This window comes from Triticum aestivum, chromosome 4D (genome assembly GCF_018294505.1).
Source record: "Triticum aestivum cultivar Chinese Spring chromosome 4D, IWGSC CS RefSeq v2.1, whole genome shotgun sequence".
NCBI classification, from domain to species: Eukaryota; Viridiplantae; Streptophyta; class Magnoliopsida; order Poales; family Poaceae; genus Triticum; species Triticum aestivum.
Window position 1 is genome coordinate 78,318,296 of NC_057805.1, and position 11,922 is coordinate 78,330,217.

At 45.7% G+C, this 11,922-nt stretch overlaps 1 pseudogene; it reads right to left on the minus strand.

Moving 5' to 3' along the window:
• Window positions 1-4,888: 4,888 nt before the first annotated feature.
• LOC123096326 (putative FBD-associated F-box protein At5g38570) lies at window positions 4,889-9,071 on the minus strand (annotated as a pseudogene).
• Window positions 9,072-11,922: the final 2,851 nt, after the last annotated feature.

The window sequence follows — 11,922 nt, forward strand, 5'->3', positions numbered from 1 at the left end:
GAAACCCCTAAAGAACGGATGCGGGGGAAGAGAAAGACCTCGATCGACATGAGTAGTGAGGAGGACACGCTCACCCTCGCGCAGCTGGGGCTCAGATTCCCCCTCCGGCAGCCTCCAGGATCCCACAACAATCAAGCCATCCTCAGCAAGCTTCTCCAAATCTTCCCGCTCGACCATGGAGCGGATCCAGTCCCCCTGAATCCATCCAGGCGGCAGACCGGACCGCGACGATGTTCCCCGAGACGTCTTCTTTCCCTTCGCCGCCGCTGTCGCCTTCTTTGCATGCTCCAAGCCTGCCGTCTTGTCCTTCACCATGGCGGCGGAATGCGCACGGGCCAGGCGGAGGTGTCGAGAGCAGAGGAAGGCGCGGTTGAGAAGCAGAGGAAGAAAAGATTGAATGAGGAGCACTGTACATTGCATCGGCTTCGACGCCTTTTATGGGTCTGCTTCCGAGTGGCTGACCCGTGGGCCCGAGCAATCCTGTCATATCCCGCAACAGTTGCTCACCTGATACGTGGCGAAAAAGGCAGCGCGGGGATCGAGGCGCCCCTGTCTACTCGCTCTGATTATTGTGGCACGCTCCATCCCACGCGCTTCTTCAAAATTTCGAATCCCGTGAGATCCGGGAACCGCAGAGCAATCAATCGCGCCGAAGATTTCGCGCTATAACTCACTTGAAGATTATCAGCATAATTCACTCGACAACCTCTGAATCGATCAAGGCGACTGAAACAAGGTTGAAGCTTCAGCATGATTTCCGGACTCCTGAGAAATGCCTCCAAAGTATGGAATCGAGTCGGAACCAACTTCAACCCTTCTTCACTCGGACCTCAATCCATTCGGGGGCTAATGACGATGACATGTACCTAGGGTAGGGTCATAGGCCTGACCTAGACGCCCTACCCAAGGATACTGCCCTAGAGTCAAGGACATTCAAAGTACAACAGAAGAAACCGACTGAAATCACCTTGGAGTGCAAACCACTCGACCAGCTATCCCACTCGGATACCCCAATTCCACTCGACAAAGATAGAGTCACTCGACCATACGAAGAATCACTCGGAGTACAGAAGATCTAAAGCCGCCCCAGGATGGCAACGGTCAGGCGTTCACTCCGTAGTCTTAAAGATCATTTATAGTCATTCATAGCTAGCGTTGCCTGTAACGCCCCTGCCTTAAAGTACATTAAACCCTATGTAACTGAGGGTTGGATGGGTCTGGCGCACTCTATATAAGCCACCCCCTCCTCTAGCACAAGGATTGGCACCCCTGTAACTCTCACGCATAATCCAGTCGACAAGCCTCCGGGCACCGAGACGTAGGGCTATTACTTCCTTCGAGAAGGGCATGAACTCGTAAACCTTGCGTGCACAACCTCGCCGTAGCTAGGGCCATGCCTCCTCCTACGTACCCCCTATTCTTACTGTCAGACTTAGTACCACGACACGCACCTCTACTTGCCTTACCAAACTTTGACAAACCTTTTGAGATACATTGTGACGCTAGTGCTACCGGCATAGGAGGCGTGTTAATGCAAGAAAAGCGCCCGATTGCATATTTTAGCGAGAAACTTTTCGGAGCGCAACTTAACTACCCCATCTATGATAAAGAGCTATATGCCTTAGTGAGAGTTTTGTATGTTTGGGAACACTATCTGCGTCCTCATGAATTCATTCTTCACACGGACCATGAGACACTCAAGTATCTTAAGGGCCAAACTAAGTTGAACAAGCGTCATGCTAAGTGGAGTCAGTTCATAGAGTCATTTCCCTATGTCATCAAGTACATTAAAGGCAAAGAGAACGTTGTGGTGGATGCGCTTTCCCGCAAATGCATGCTTGTTACCCAACTTTAGTTGAATGTTATTGGCTTTGAGCACATAAAAGACTTGTATGAGCATGATCCTTTCTTTGCAAATTCTTATGCTAAATGTTTGACGCATACTTCTTGGGAACGATATTATATCAAGGATGGTTATCTTATGAGAGCTAACAAACTTTGCATTCCCGAGTCTTCTCTTCGTTTGCTCTTTTTGCAAGAATCTCATGGAGGAGGACTTATGGGACATTTCGGACGCGACAAGACATTCGCGACGCTCTCCAAGAATTACTATTGGCCCAAGATGTTCCGTGACGTCTCACGCTTCACCAACCGGTGCTCTACATGTCGCAAAGCTAAGTCAAAAGCTAAATCTCACGGTCTTTACATGCCTCTTCCTATACCATATCAACCTTAGGAAGACATTAGCATGGACTTTGTACTTGGGTTGCCTAGAACACAAATGGAAAGGATTCCGTCTTTGTTTTTGTGGACCGATTTTCAAAAATGGCTCATTTCATTCCATGCAATAAGATAGACGATGCTTCACATGTTGCTAATATCTTTTGTAGGGAAATCTTGCGCCTACATGGAGTACCCAAGACGATCGTCTCGGACCGTGACGTCAAGTTCCTAAGCTACTTTTGGAAGACACTTTGCGCCAAGCTCGGGATCAAGCTCCTATTCTCCTCAGCATACCATCCACAAACCGATGTCCAAACGGAGGGGACGAACCGCACGCTATCCACTCTTCTTCGGGTGTTGATCAAGAAGAACATCAAGGAATGGGAGCAATGCTTGCCCATCGCCGAGTACGCCTACGATCGCGCACGACACTCAACTATCGGCAAGTCCCCCTTCGAGGTCGTCTACGGCTTCAACATGTTGTCCCCATTGGACATTCTTCCTCTACCTCTCCAAGAGCACACAAACATGGACGCAAGTGCATGAGCAAGTTATCTCAAGAAGATGCACGAAGATACAAGGGCAACGATCGAGCGTCAAGTACATCGCCTCGCCACCAAGCTCAACGCCAACAAGACACCAATGGTGTTCCAACATGGAGATCTCGTATGGCTTCATCTTCGCAAGGACCGCCTCCCCAATGAGCGCAAATCCAAACTACGACCTCGAGCCGACGGACCTTTCAAGGTGTTAGCACGCTACAATGACAACGCTTACAAGATTGACATCCCACGCGACAAGTACAATGTAAGCGACATCTTCCACGTCAAAGACTTGGCCATCTACCATGGTGATGAAGATAACGATCCGTGGACAGATCTCTCCCAAGGGGGAGGAGATGATGCGGAGCATCCGTCAATCATCCCCATGGACTCTACATCAACACATCAAGCCCCACTTGGACCCATGACAAGAGCTAGAGCACGTGCTATGCAAACCGAGGTGAACTCCTTCCTAGTTGACATGCATATGGATACAAGTGGAATTTGGATGCTACCTTACCAAAATACTCTATGCCTCATTAGGTACGAAGAGGAACCCTCCCAAGTAGTTGTGGAACATCACCAAGGCCAAGGATAAGTGACCCAAGTCACCAAGGATGAAGGCCAAGCCCAACCGAAGCTGGACAGAAAGTCCCAGGCGACCCCGTGCGCACGGGCCCCTGAAACCCCGTGCCCACGGACCCTACAGGAAGTGGCGCTGGAGCACCCCCGTGCGCACGGGCCTGTACCGTGCACACGGGACCCCCGTGCGCATGGGCCCAACTTACCCCGTGCGCACGGACCCTATAGGATGGGCGACTGAGATGCTGTTTTGGATCCCCTTTTCTTCCACTTCGACCCCAAGCCTATATATTTCGTACCTAGGGTTATGTTTAGACTTAGCAAAGTATATGTGAGATATTGTGAGCTTTGCTCCTTCCCTCTTGTGGATCAAGACCCCTTTAGGGAAGAGTCCTTGTGGATTTCAAGACCTCCATAAGGAGAAGACTATCATCAAGACCTCACCTCCTCTAGGAGTGAGAAGAACCTTTACCTAGTGCTTGTTTCCTTGGATTGTTCATGTATTCTTGTGGATCTATGTGTTTGCTATTCTAGTGGATGTGTAATTGGGTTTTGTTGGAGTGAATTCCTCTTTGTGTTCATGGTGTTCATCCTCTTTTCCCCCTCCAAGTGTGAAAAGATCCCTCTTAGGGTTCCACCCAACATCACTTCCGCTTAGCGATCTTCAAGGGTATGAAGATGCTCTCTCTCTCTCTCTCTCTCTCTCTCTCTCTCTCTCTCTCTCTCTCTCTCGTAGCTATGCATCTCCATGGATAGATCTTGCGTGTTCATAGATTTTTTTTCGCCGCAGCCACCGGACGAAGCCATCGCTCACCAGGACCATTTGCCCTCACAACCAACACATCACAGTCGCCGGAAAGGGGACCCCTATCCCCTCTCGCCTAGGCTCGAGGGCGCCACACCGCCGGACTCACTGGAGCACTTGGGGAAGGAGCACACCGCCTGGAAGAGACAACAGACCTGCCCGGAGCTATGACACGGAGGCCTCGCCTTCAGGAAGGTGACGACGCCGTAGCGCCACTGCCGCATAGCCCACAGGGGCTAGGGTTTTCAACTGGGCGCAGGGGAAGGGGGAGGCAGGGGAAGATGTACCTCGGCGCCGCCACCAAGGAGGGAATGGCGTCCAGGACACCATCGACGTCGTGACCGCCACTGATGGCCAAGGACTTCCCTCAAACAACCTCTCTGCTGGCACCACCAAAATAGCCACCAGCATCAACGGCACACGTGCACGCCAAAGATCCAGGCCGGACGGAGGTCAAGCGTTGCGCGCGGCCCGGAGCGCCTCAGATCTGACGTGGGGAGCTCGGGGCTTGTCCCCACGGCACGACCAACATTCATCAGGACCTTGCTGCCCGCGCGACCGAGGGGATCCGACCAACCTCGCCGAAGAAGCGTCGTCCACACCAGCGAGGCCGCCGCCTCAAATCCGAGCCCTCACCACCGTAAGGGAGCGGCCAAAGGCCTCGCCGCCTCCGACACAAAATAACTTCTCTTGGTTAACCTTTTTCTGGTTTTTTACAGCTTAATTTCAAATAATGGAACGCGGTAACAAAAAGACGGATATTAAGCCGGTCACAAGAGAGAACAATTTACGTTACCAGCCCTGTGCTGAACTGTTCAGCTGCATAAATCAGGCCCAACTGGATATTGAGCAAAGTACGAACAATAGTGCAATAGGCATTACATCATATGATAAATCGGGTCCAACTGGATGGTCTGAAGCTCTAAGCCAGGTCTTCGACACGGGACTCGCATAAGATGCCCATAGACAAAAGATGATAAATAAGATAACATCGTCACATCCTACTGAAGCCTTCCATTATCGGACCGTCAAGAGATGGTAGATCAACCGCTAACTGTTTTTTCTCACCCTTACACGAAACAGAATCCTGCACAAAAACAAAAAGACACGATGAGGCAAGAGTATAAATGTGTATTGTCATACACAGAAATGGCAGTGCTTAGCTAGTTGATCATGGAATGGAAATACTAGAAGACTCGCAAGACTATTTGATGAGATTCACTCAACGAGCTGCAACTTATATTATAGGAGGATCTTTGCTAGAATAGTTCATATTTATGCCCGCCATTTGTATGGTACTGGCGACTCATGAATCTATGTGCTGGGTTTACGCTGCTATGAGACCTCATCAAACTATTTGTACTCTACTTTTTGACAAGTTGTGAACTTATGTGATGTATTTGCGACGTCCACACCAGATGATTGAATTCTGCATGTAAATTGTGGCAACCCCACTGGTACAATTATAGATCTATCTGATTATTTCATCAAGTTCCTAACTGCAATACGCTCAAATAACAATAATTTGTTCCCAAACTTCGAGAACAGTTTTCTAGCTATGAACGTATCCAACATGTGTGACAACTACTAAAAAAGAAAACACCTGGCTAAACTGCTCAATGACAAGAATACATAGGTTGTGTATTCTTCTCATAACATCAAAAAGTTTCAAAACAAGCAATAAACACCTCAGAAAATAACCAATGAGCACACGTGCACGCCAGGGATGAGAGAGTAAAAATGAAGGGAGATGGATATGGACATGACAGCCAATAGCCATTTTGAGAACTGTGTAACAAGCTGAAAGAAAAGAAAGCAAATGATTAAAATGCAGGACTTTCTAGGCCAGTGGCAACAAGGTTTAGTACAAAAATGTCAAAAGAATTTCACAAAGGAAAATGAATTAAGGAACGAAACAGGGGGTGGCCAGTTATAGTGAATCTGTAATGGTGGGAGCCGCCTGCGTGTGGATGGTCTAAGGTATTTTCTGACTTGTCCCTATAAAAAGTAAATCATCATGTAATTATTTTCTTACCATTATTTAATGAATGTGCAGCGTTCCTGCTAGGATTCTAGAAAAATGAAATCAGGAATCATGACAGGCAGTCAGACAGTAATAGACAAGTTATGTCCCAGTCTCACCACAAATAAAGAAAAAGATCAACAGGGATTCAAGTTCTTGACTGAACAACTGAACGGTAGACAATTCCGTAAAGAGGGGAGTGAAAACCTCGTCTCCCATGAGTACCGACCATTTGACAAGACAGTCAACATTTGCGTACAGTGTAACTGCTTAGAACTATTAAGCGCAGGCATTAATGTTACTAAAAAGAGCCAAGCAAGAAGCCAGCGATCTTATTACTCTTGTATGCAAGAAACCAGCATTCTTATTACTGTTGTACGCAAGAAGCCAGCGTTCTTATTACTGTTCAAAATTAATCAAATCAGAATTGTATTACTGATTAGAGTAATTAACAAATCCACATGCCGGGTGTTCTTCATTTTTGTTCCCCACAGAGTGTCATGCATGGTTTCCATGTCTTAGAAAATTTGGTGTTCTACAACTTTTTCAAATGAATTTTTTCATTGCTTATTTTGTTTATGACAGATGAAGGCAAATTTTGAGAATATGCAAAGCATGAAGAGTGCTGTCAGTCAACTTACGTATGTTAAGTGTACACAGGAACTTCAGAACTTCGGCAACTTTCTCATCAACACAACACTTGACATCGACTACCTTTAGGTGTTCAGATATCACAGAAGATCTCTCCATTGAACTGTAACTTCCTTTCATTTTAACATCAGCTCTTTGTCCCTGGGAAACTAGAAACATTAACAAGATCGAATATTGAAATGATAACTTCAACAATACATCAAGCCAGCAATTCTCTGCATATAACATATATACCTTGGAAAGATGAAGACTGAGCTTCTCTAGAACGGGCGAGTGTTTGAGAATGCAACTTAGAGCATCAAAGCTAGGGCCCATGCACCAGTAGTCATTGAGTATTAGATTCTTTAGTTTGTTGAATGTAGGGCACCATTTCAAATCCCTTGTAAAAATAACCTGGACAAAATACAAACAAAAGGTTCATGTATAATACATATTGTGAACATATACGAATTCAAAAAATATTGTTAACATATAAAAATGATGATCTAGGAACCCCAGCTGGTGACAAGGCATACATAATGTCTGTTTATTGTCTATGGATGTAAAAAAAACGAAAGATTCTTGAACAGGTAGTGTTTAATAAATTCCTCTCAATACAGGCATATCTCAATTTTGGCTAAAGAAGCTGAAGTCCTGAATAACCTGACATGAACGGCCTGTCTATAGTACATCAAATCTTGCACTCCTAACGGCTTACCATTAAAGCCTATAATTGCAGAAACATAAAGTAAACTGCATATGAGGAATGTCCCGCAATAGTTCTCAGTTTCTTACAAAATCACTCTAATGGGTTTGACGTTTGATGCCCAGACAAACAGAATATCTGATGCTAGGTAGAAATATAGCAAGACAAAAATGGATGACAAACAAGACTAGGAGTTCAGGAGTGAGGTGCACTCGTACCATTTCAAATGAAGATATCAACTCCAAATGCTTAGCATTAGAGATAGCACCGAGAACCACACAATTTGTGCTGCCATCATTATTTGCATGACAGTTCGGACATGCATCATGGTTAGCACCACAGCACACCCCAGATTGGCTATATTTCTAACAGATATCTTGTGAGGTAAGGTGCCCGTGAGCGCCAAGAGTCAGAAATGCTGTCTCTAACAATGGCATGCTTTCAAGCAAAGGGGTAACACCTGAAAACCCCAATAGTTTGAGAGATACAAGGCATGGAGCAGAAACTCGGACCCGGTCATCCAGATAGGATCGGCAACGAAAGATACTCAAACACTTCAGGGACAGGGACGATATCTTGCCAACATTGATGACAGAGAAACCAATCGTGAGATCCTCCAATGCTGGGCAGCTAGAAAAATCAAGAAGAGCTCCTTGTAAGCCAACACCAGAAAGGACCAATGTCCTCAGACACGGAGAGACAAAGGGCAGGCCATCTAGGTTGAAAGGTTGGTTACAGTCATCATAGTGACAGACGGTGAGCGCACGAACTTTGCTCTGCAGAGCAAAACGGATCCATAGGTTCACAAAGGGCACGTCGTCTTCACGGAATTTTCTGAATTCGATCCCAACGGTGTCTAGATCCGTGCGCTCGCGCAGGATCAGCAGATGGTCCATGAATTTCCGGAGAAGCTGGACAGACACCGGACCCTTATTGCCGACGATGCGCAGGCCAGTGGTGCACTTCCAGAGGTGGCGCCAGCGCTGGGCGAGGACGCACGTCCGCACCGCCTCCTGCGCCGGGAGGAAGGACAGGATGTGGTGGAGGATCCCTTCCGGGAGGGCGCCGATGCAGTCGATCCCCGGAGGCATTCGGTCGAACAGGCGGCGGGCGCCGACGCTGCGGAGGAAGAAGCTGCCAGGTAAAGCAGCGAAAAGGCGCAGGGAATGGGGAGAGAAAGATTGGCTCACCTGGTTGCCTGCCGGAGGTCCGATGAGTCCGGGTCTGATGTGTCCGAGGAGTCCGTCGAGCTCATGACTGCCTACCCCGGCAGCTTCGCCGACCGTCACCCGCACTGCTCACCTCGGATGAACAGTGTCTTCGATCGCCCGCTTCTCCCCTCTAAGAAAAACCAAAGATTCAGTGCATGCGAACGATACTGGTATGTACGGAAAGCTTGAGCAATGGGGATTCTAGTGCCATAACATGCATGAGCTGATTTTGCGCTCTCGAGAAAAATATTTGAGGAGAGAAGATAGATGCGGTTTTACTCTTACAGCTATGGGGATTCGGTGGAGCGTTGCGGAGAGAGGAGCGAGTGACTTGTGACTTGTGTCGAGGAAAAGGAGCGAGTGACTTGGGGATTCGGTGGGCATTATATATTCTATTGCACAATATCAATTTTGTGTGACACATATCTTTAGGATACATATTTTATGGCTCAATATCAATTGTATGTAGCACATATCTTTTTGGCTATCACATACATCAGGCGACGGCCTTTTTACTGTTGAATTACTCCTTCCTCTACTCTACATATATGTCTCTATGTGTTCAACGTCATCTTATAACGACTCTCTTTCTCTTCCGCACGATCTTCTGATGACTCTCTAAAGAGGTTCATGTTAGCTGAGGTTTGCTTGTCTTGATTAATCAAATGATGGACATTTTCCGTCTTGAAAAAAAGATGGGTGTTGCCTCATATCGTAAGAAATGTTTAAATGTGCATTATTCCAGTTTTCTTTTTGATCGAGGGTGATTGGTAAATGTGTCTACCGGGTAGCAACCTCGAGAAACTGTACGAGTATTGTAGGAGTACCAAGGCACATCTACAATAGCTTTATGAGATAGCTTAAGCCACTATTGAATACAAAATAAATTTTGACAATCACTTTAATGGGTAAATTGCACTGATCCTTTAGAAATGCAAATATTCCCTCGTACCTGGTGTAGAGTATGCAAAGTTCATACATTAAAAAATGAGTTTCTACGTAAATTCTCAAATATATAACAGAAATATTCACGTAATGACGTGCATGAAAAAAGAATACAATAGAGCGGGGGTGATCGATTGTCTCATCAACTAAGGGAAAATTAGATAGCAAAGAGACAGATTCCCAAACTATGATTTAGGCATCGAATAATATTAGTGTTCATCACATAAATGAACATTTCATACGATAACAGAAAATCGCAATAAATACCCAAATCTGTAAGTAAGAAGTATTCTGATGTTGTACAGATTTTTAATAATCGATAGTCATATTCAACAGCAAATTTGTCCGCCTATAATTCCATGCCTTTTCATTTTATAAGCTTTAGGACATAATAGTACCAAGGCCCACACCGGTGTACTTATCCAATTTTCTTAATTAACTTTGCACAGATGCTCACTGCCATAGTATTATTTATTTGAGGCACTACCATTTGCTTTTGAGCTATACTTCCAGCTTTTTTTTTCTCACGCGCATGTATAAGTATTTTTGCCTCTTTACCCCGCAAAAAAAAGTATTTTTGCCTCTTTGTATGTCCGCATGTGCCCAGCCTGAGCTCTTTTTGCATGTGTGTATGTGCGCAGGCCACGCGTGTTCCTCATCTTTTAGTTCGGATCCACACCTGACACTGATTGCTCCTTGCTGGTTATTTTTTCTGCAGACAAGATCCAGCATGGCCCCATACGCGGCATAGAGCGTCCATAAGTTTACTTGTGCATATATTACAAAGCTAATTTTATCACCTTAACATAATTGATAGCTAGCTCAACTGGCTACTGTCATAGAAACAAGACAGGAGGTCTGAAGTTCGACTTGGCCACCGTATTTTCTTTTTTATGTGTCTAATCTGGGATTGTTTGTGCTGGCAGGCCAAGGTCTAACGTGGGCCAACATGGATGCTACACTTTGAGCTGGACGTTTCCTGGCCGAGCGAGATCGCCGTGCAGCCCAGCTTGCTGTTCGTACGCTTTTTCTTCATAAAAAAATGTTGTTCGTGCGCTCTATGACGGACAAAAAAAATAGCCAACGTACCAAAGGACTGATGACTCACTTCATTTATTAGGCTATGGACTCATCTTGCTTAATATGTGTGATGTTACTCTTTCTTCGTTTATTGCTTGCCACATCATCTATTTTATCTAAATATGTCTTATTACCTATGTTACTCTCACTGTGGGTAGTCTAAGAGCAGCTTTAGAGGGGTTCGGCTCACCTGCAGGGTTCCCTGCAGGAATTAGGCTGGTCATAGTGGGGAGTAACTTATACTAGTGTCATATGCATATGACACTAGTCTAAGTTACTACCTTCATAGTGCAAAGTAACATAGTAGTAGTGTCATAGAGGTCTTCATTTATTAGCTTGTAGACTCATCCTATGTTGGGAAGCGCTATGTTACAGTAACATATTATGTTACCACTTCTCATTAACTACATGCCACATAAGCAAAAAAATTCTTGAAGAGCGCTATGTTACTAGCTAAGTTAGACTAGCCACAATGGAAAGTAACATACACTAGTAACATACACATATCCCTAGACTATGTTACTATCTTCATAGTGGATAGTAACATAAGTGTGGTGTCCTGCAAAGCTTTATTTATTAGGTTATAGACTCATATTGCATTGGAACATGTGATGTTACAGTAACTAGCTAAGTTACTGAAACTACCTCTCTCCTCATTAACTCATTGCCACATAAGCAAATTTGCTGAGGTGGACTCAATGTTACTGCTGAAGTTACTCCCACTGTGGCTAGTCACTCCCACTATGACCAGCCTTATGGTGCATGGCAAATAAGAGGCTTCCACGTGTCATTGTGGGCCATTGCCTCCAGTTAAGTTAGATTGTATTTATACGGTCTTGCTACGGCTGTCCTTCCTCACTGCCTACACGAAAGAGATAGAGTGGATTCTTTAGGTCGTATCTACACAAAGAAACACAAGAATTATTGCTAGCCGGCATTGTTTCTTTCTACGGCCGATGGTAGGTGCCCGCTGGGCTGTCAAATAGCCTGGATGCCGGCGACAACGGAGAAGAGGGCGCACAAGATCTCTACTCCTAATGTCTTAGTTAGTAGTCTCCGTTCCGGGTTTATTTTCGTCCCACCTATCATGGTTTTTTTTCGTCACGGTTTTTTTTCGCTGGTTTTATTTCATCCCACCTTGCACCCCGCTCCCCCTGGTTTATTTCCCACCGGTT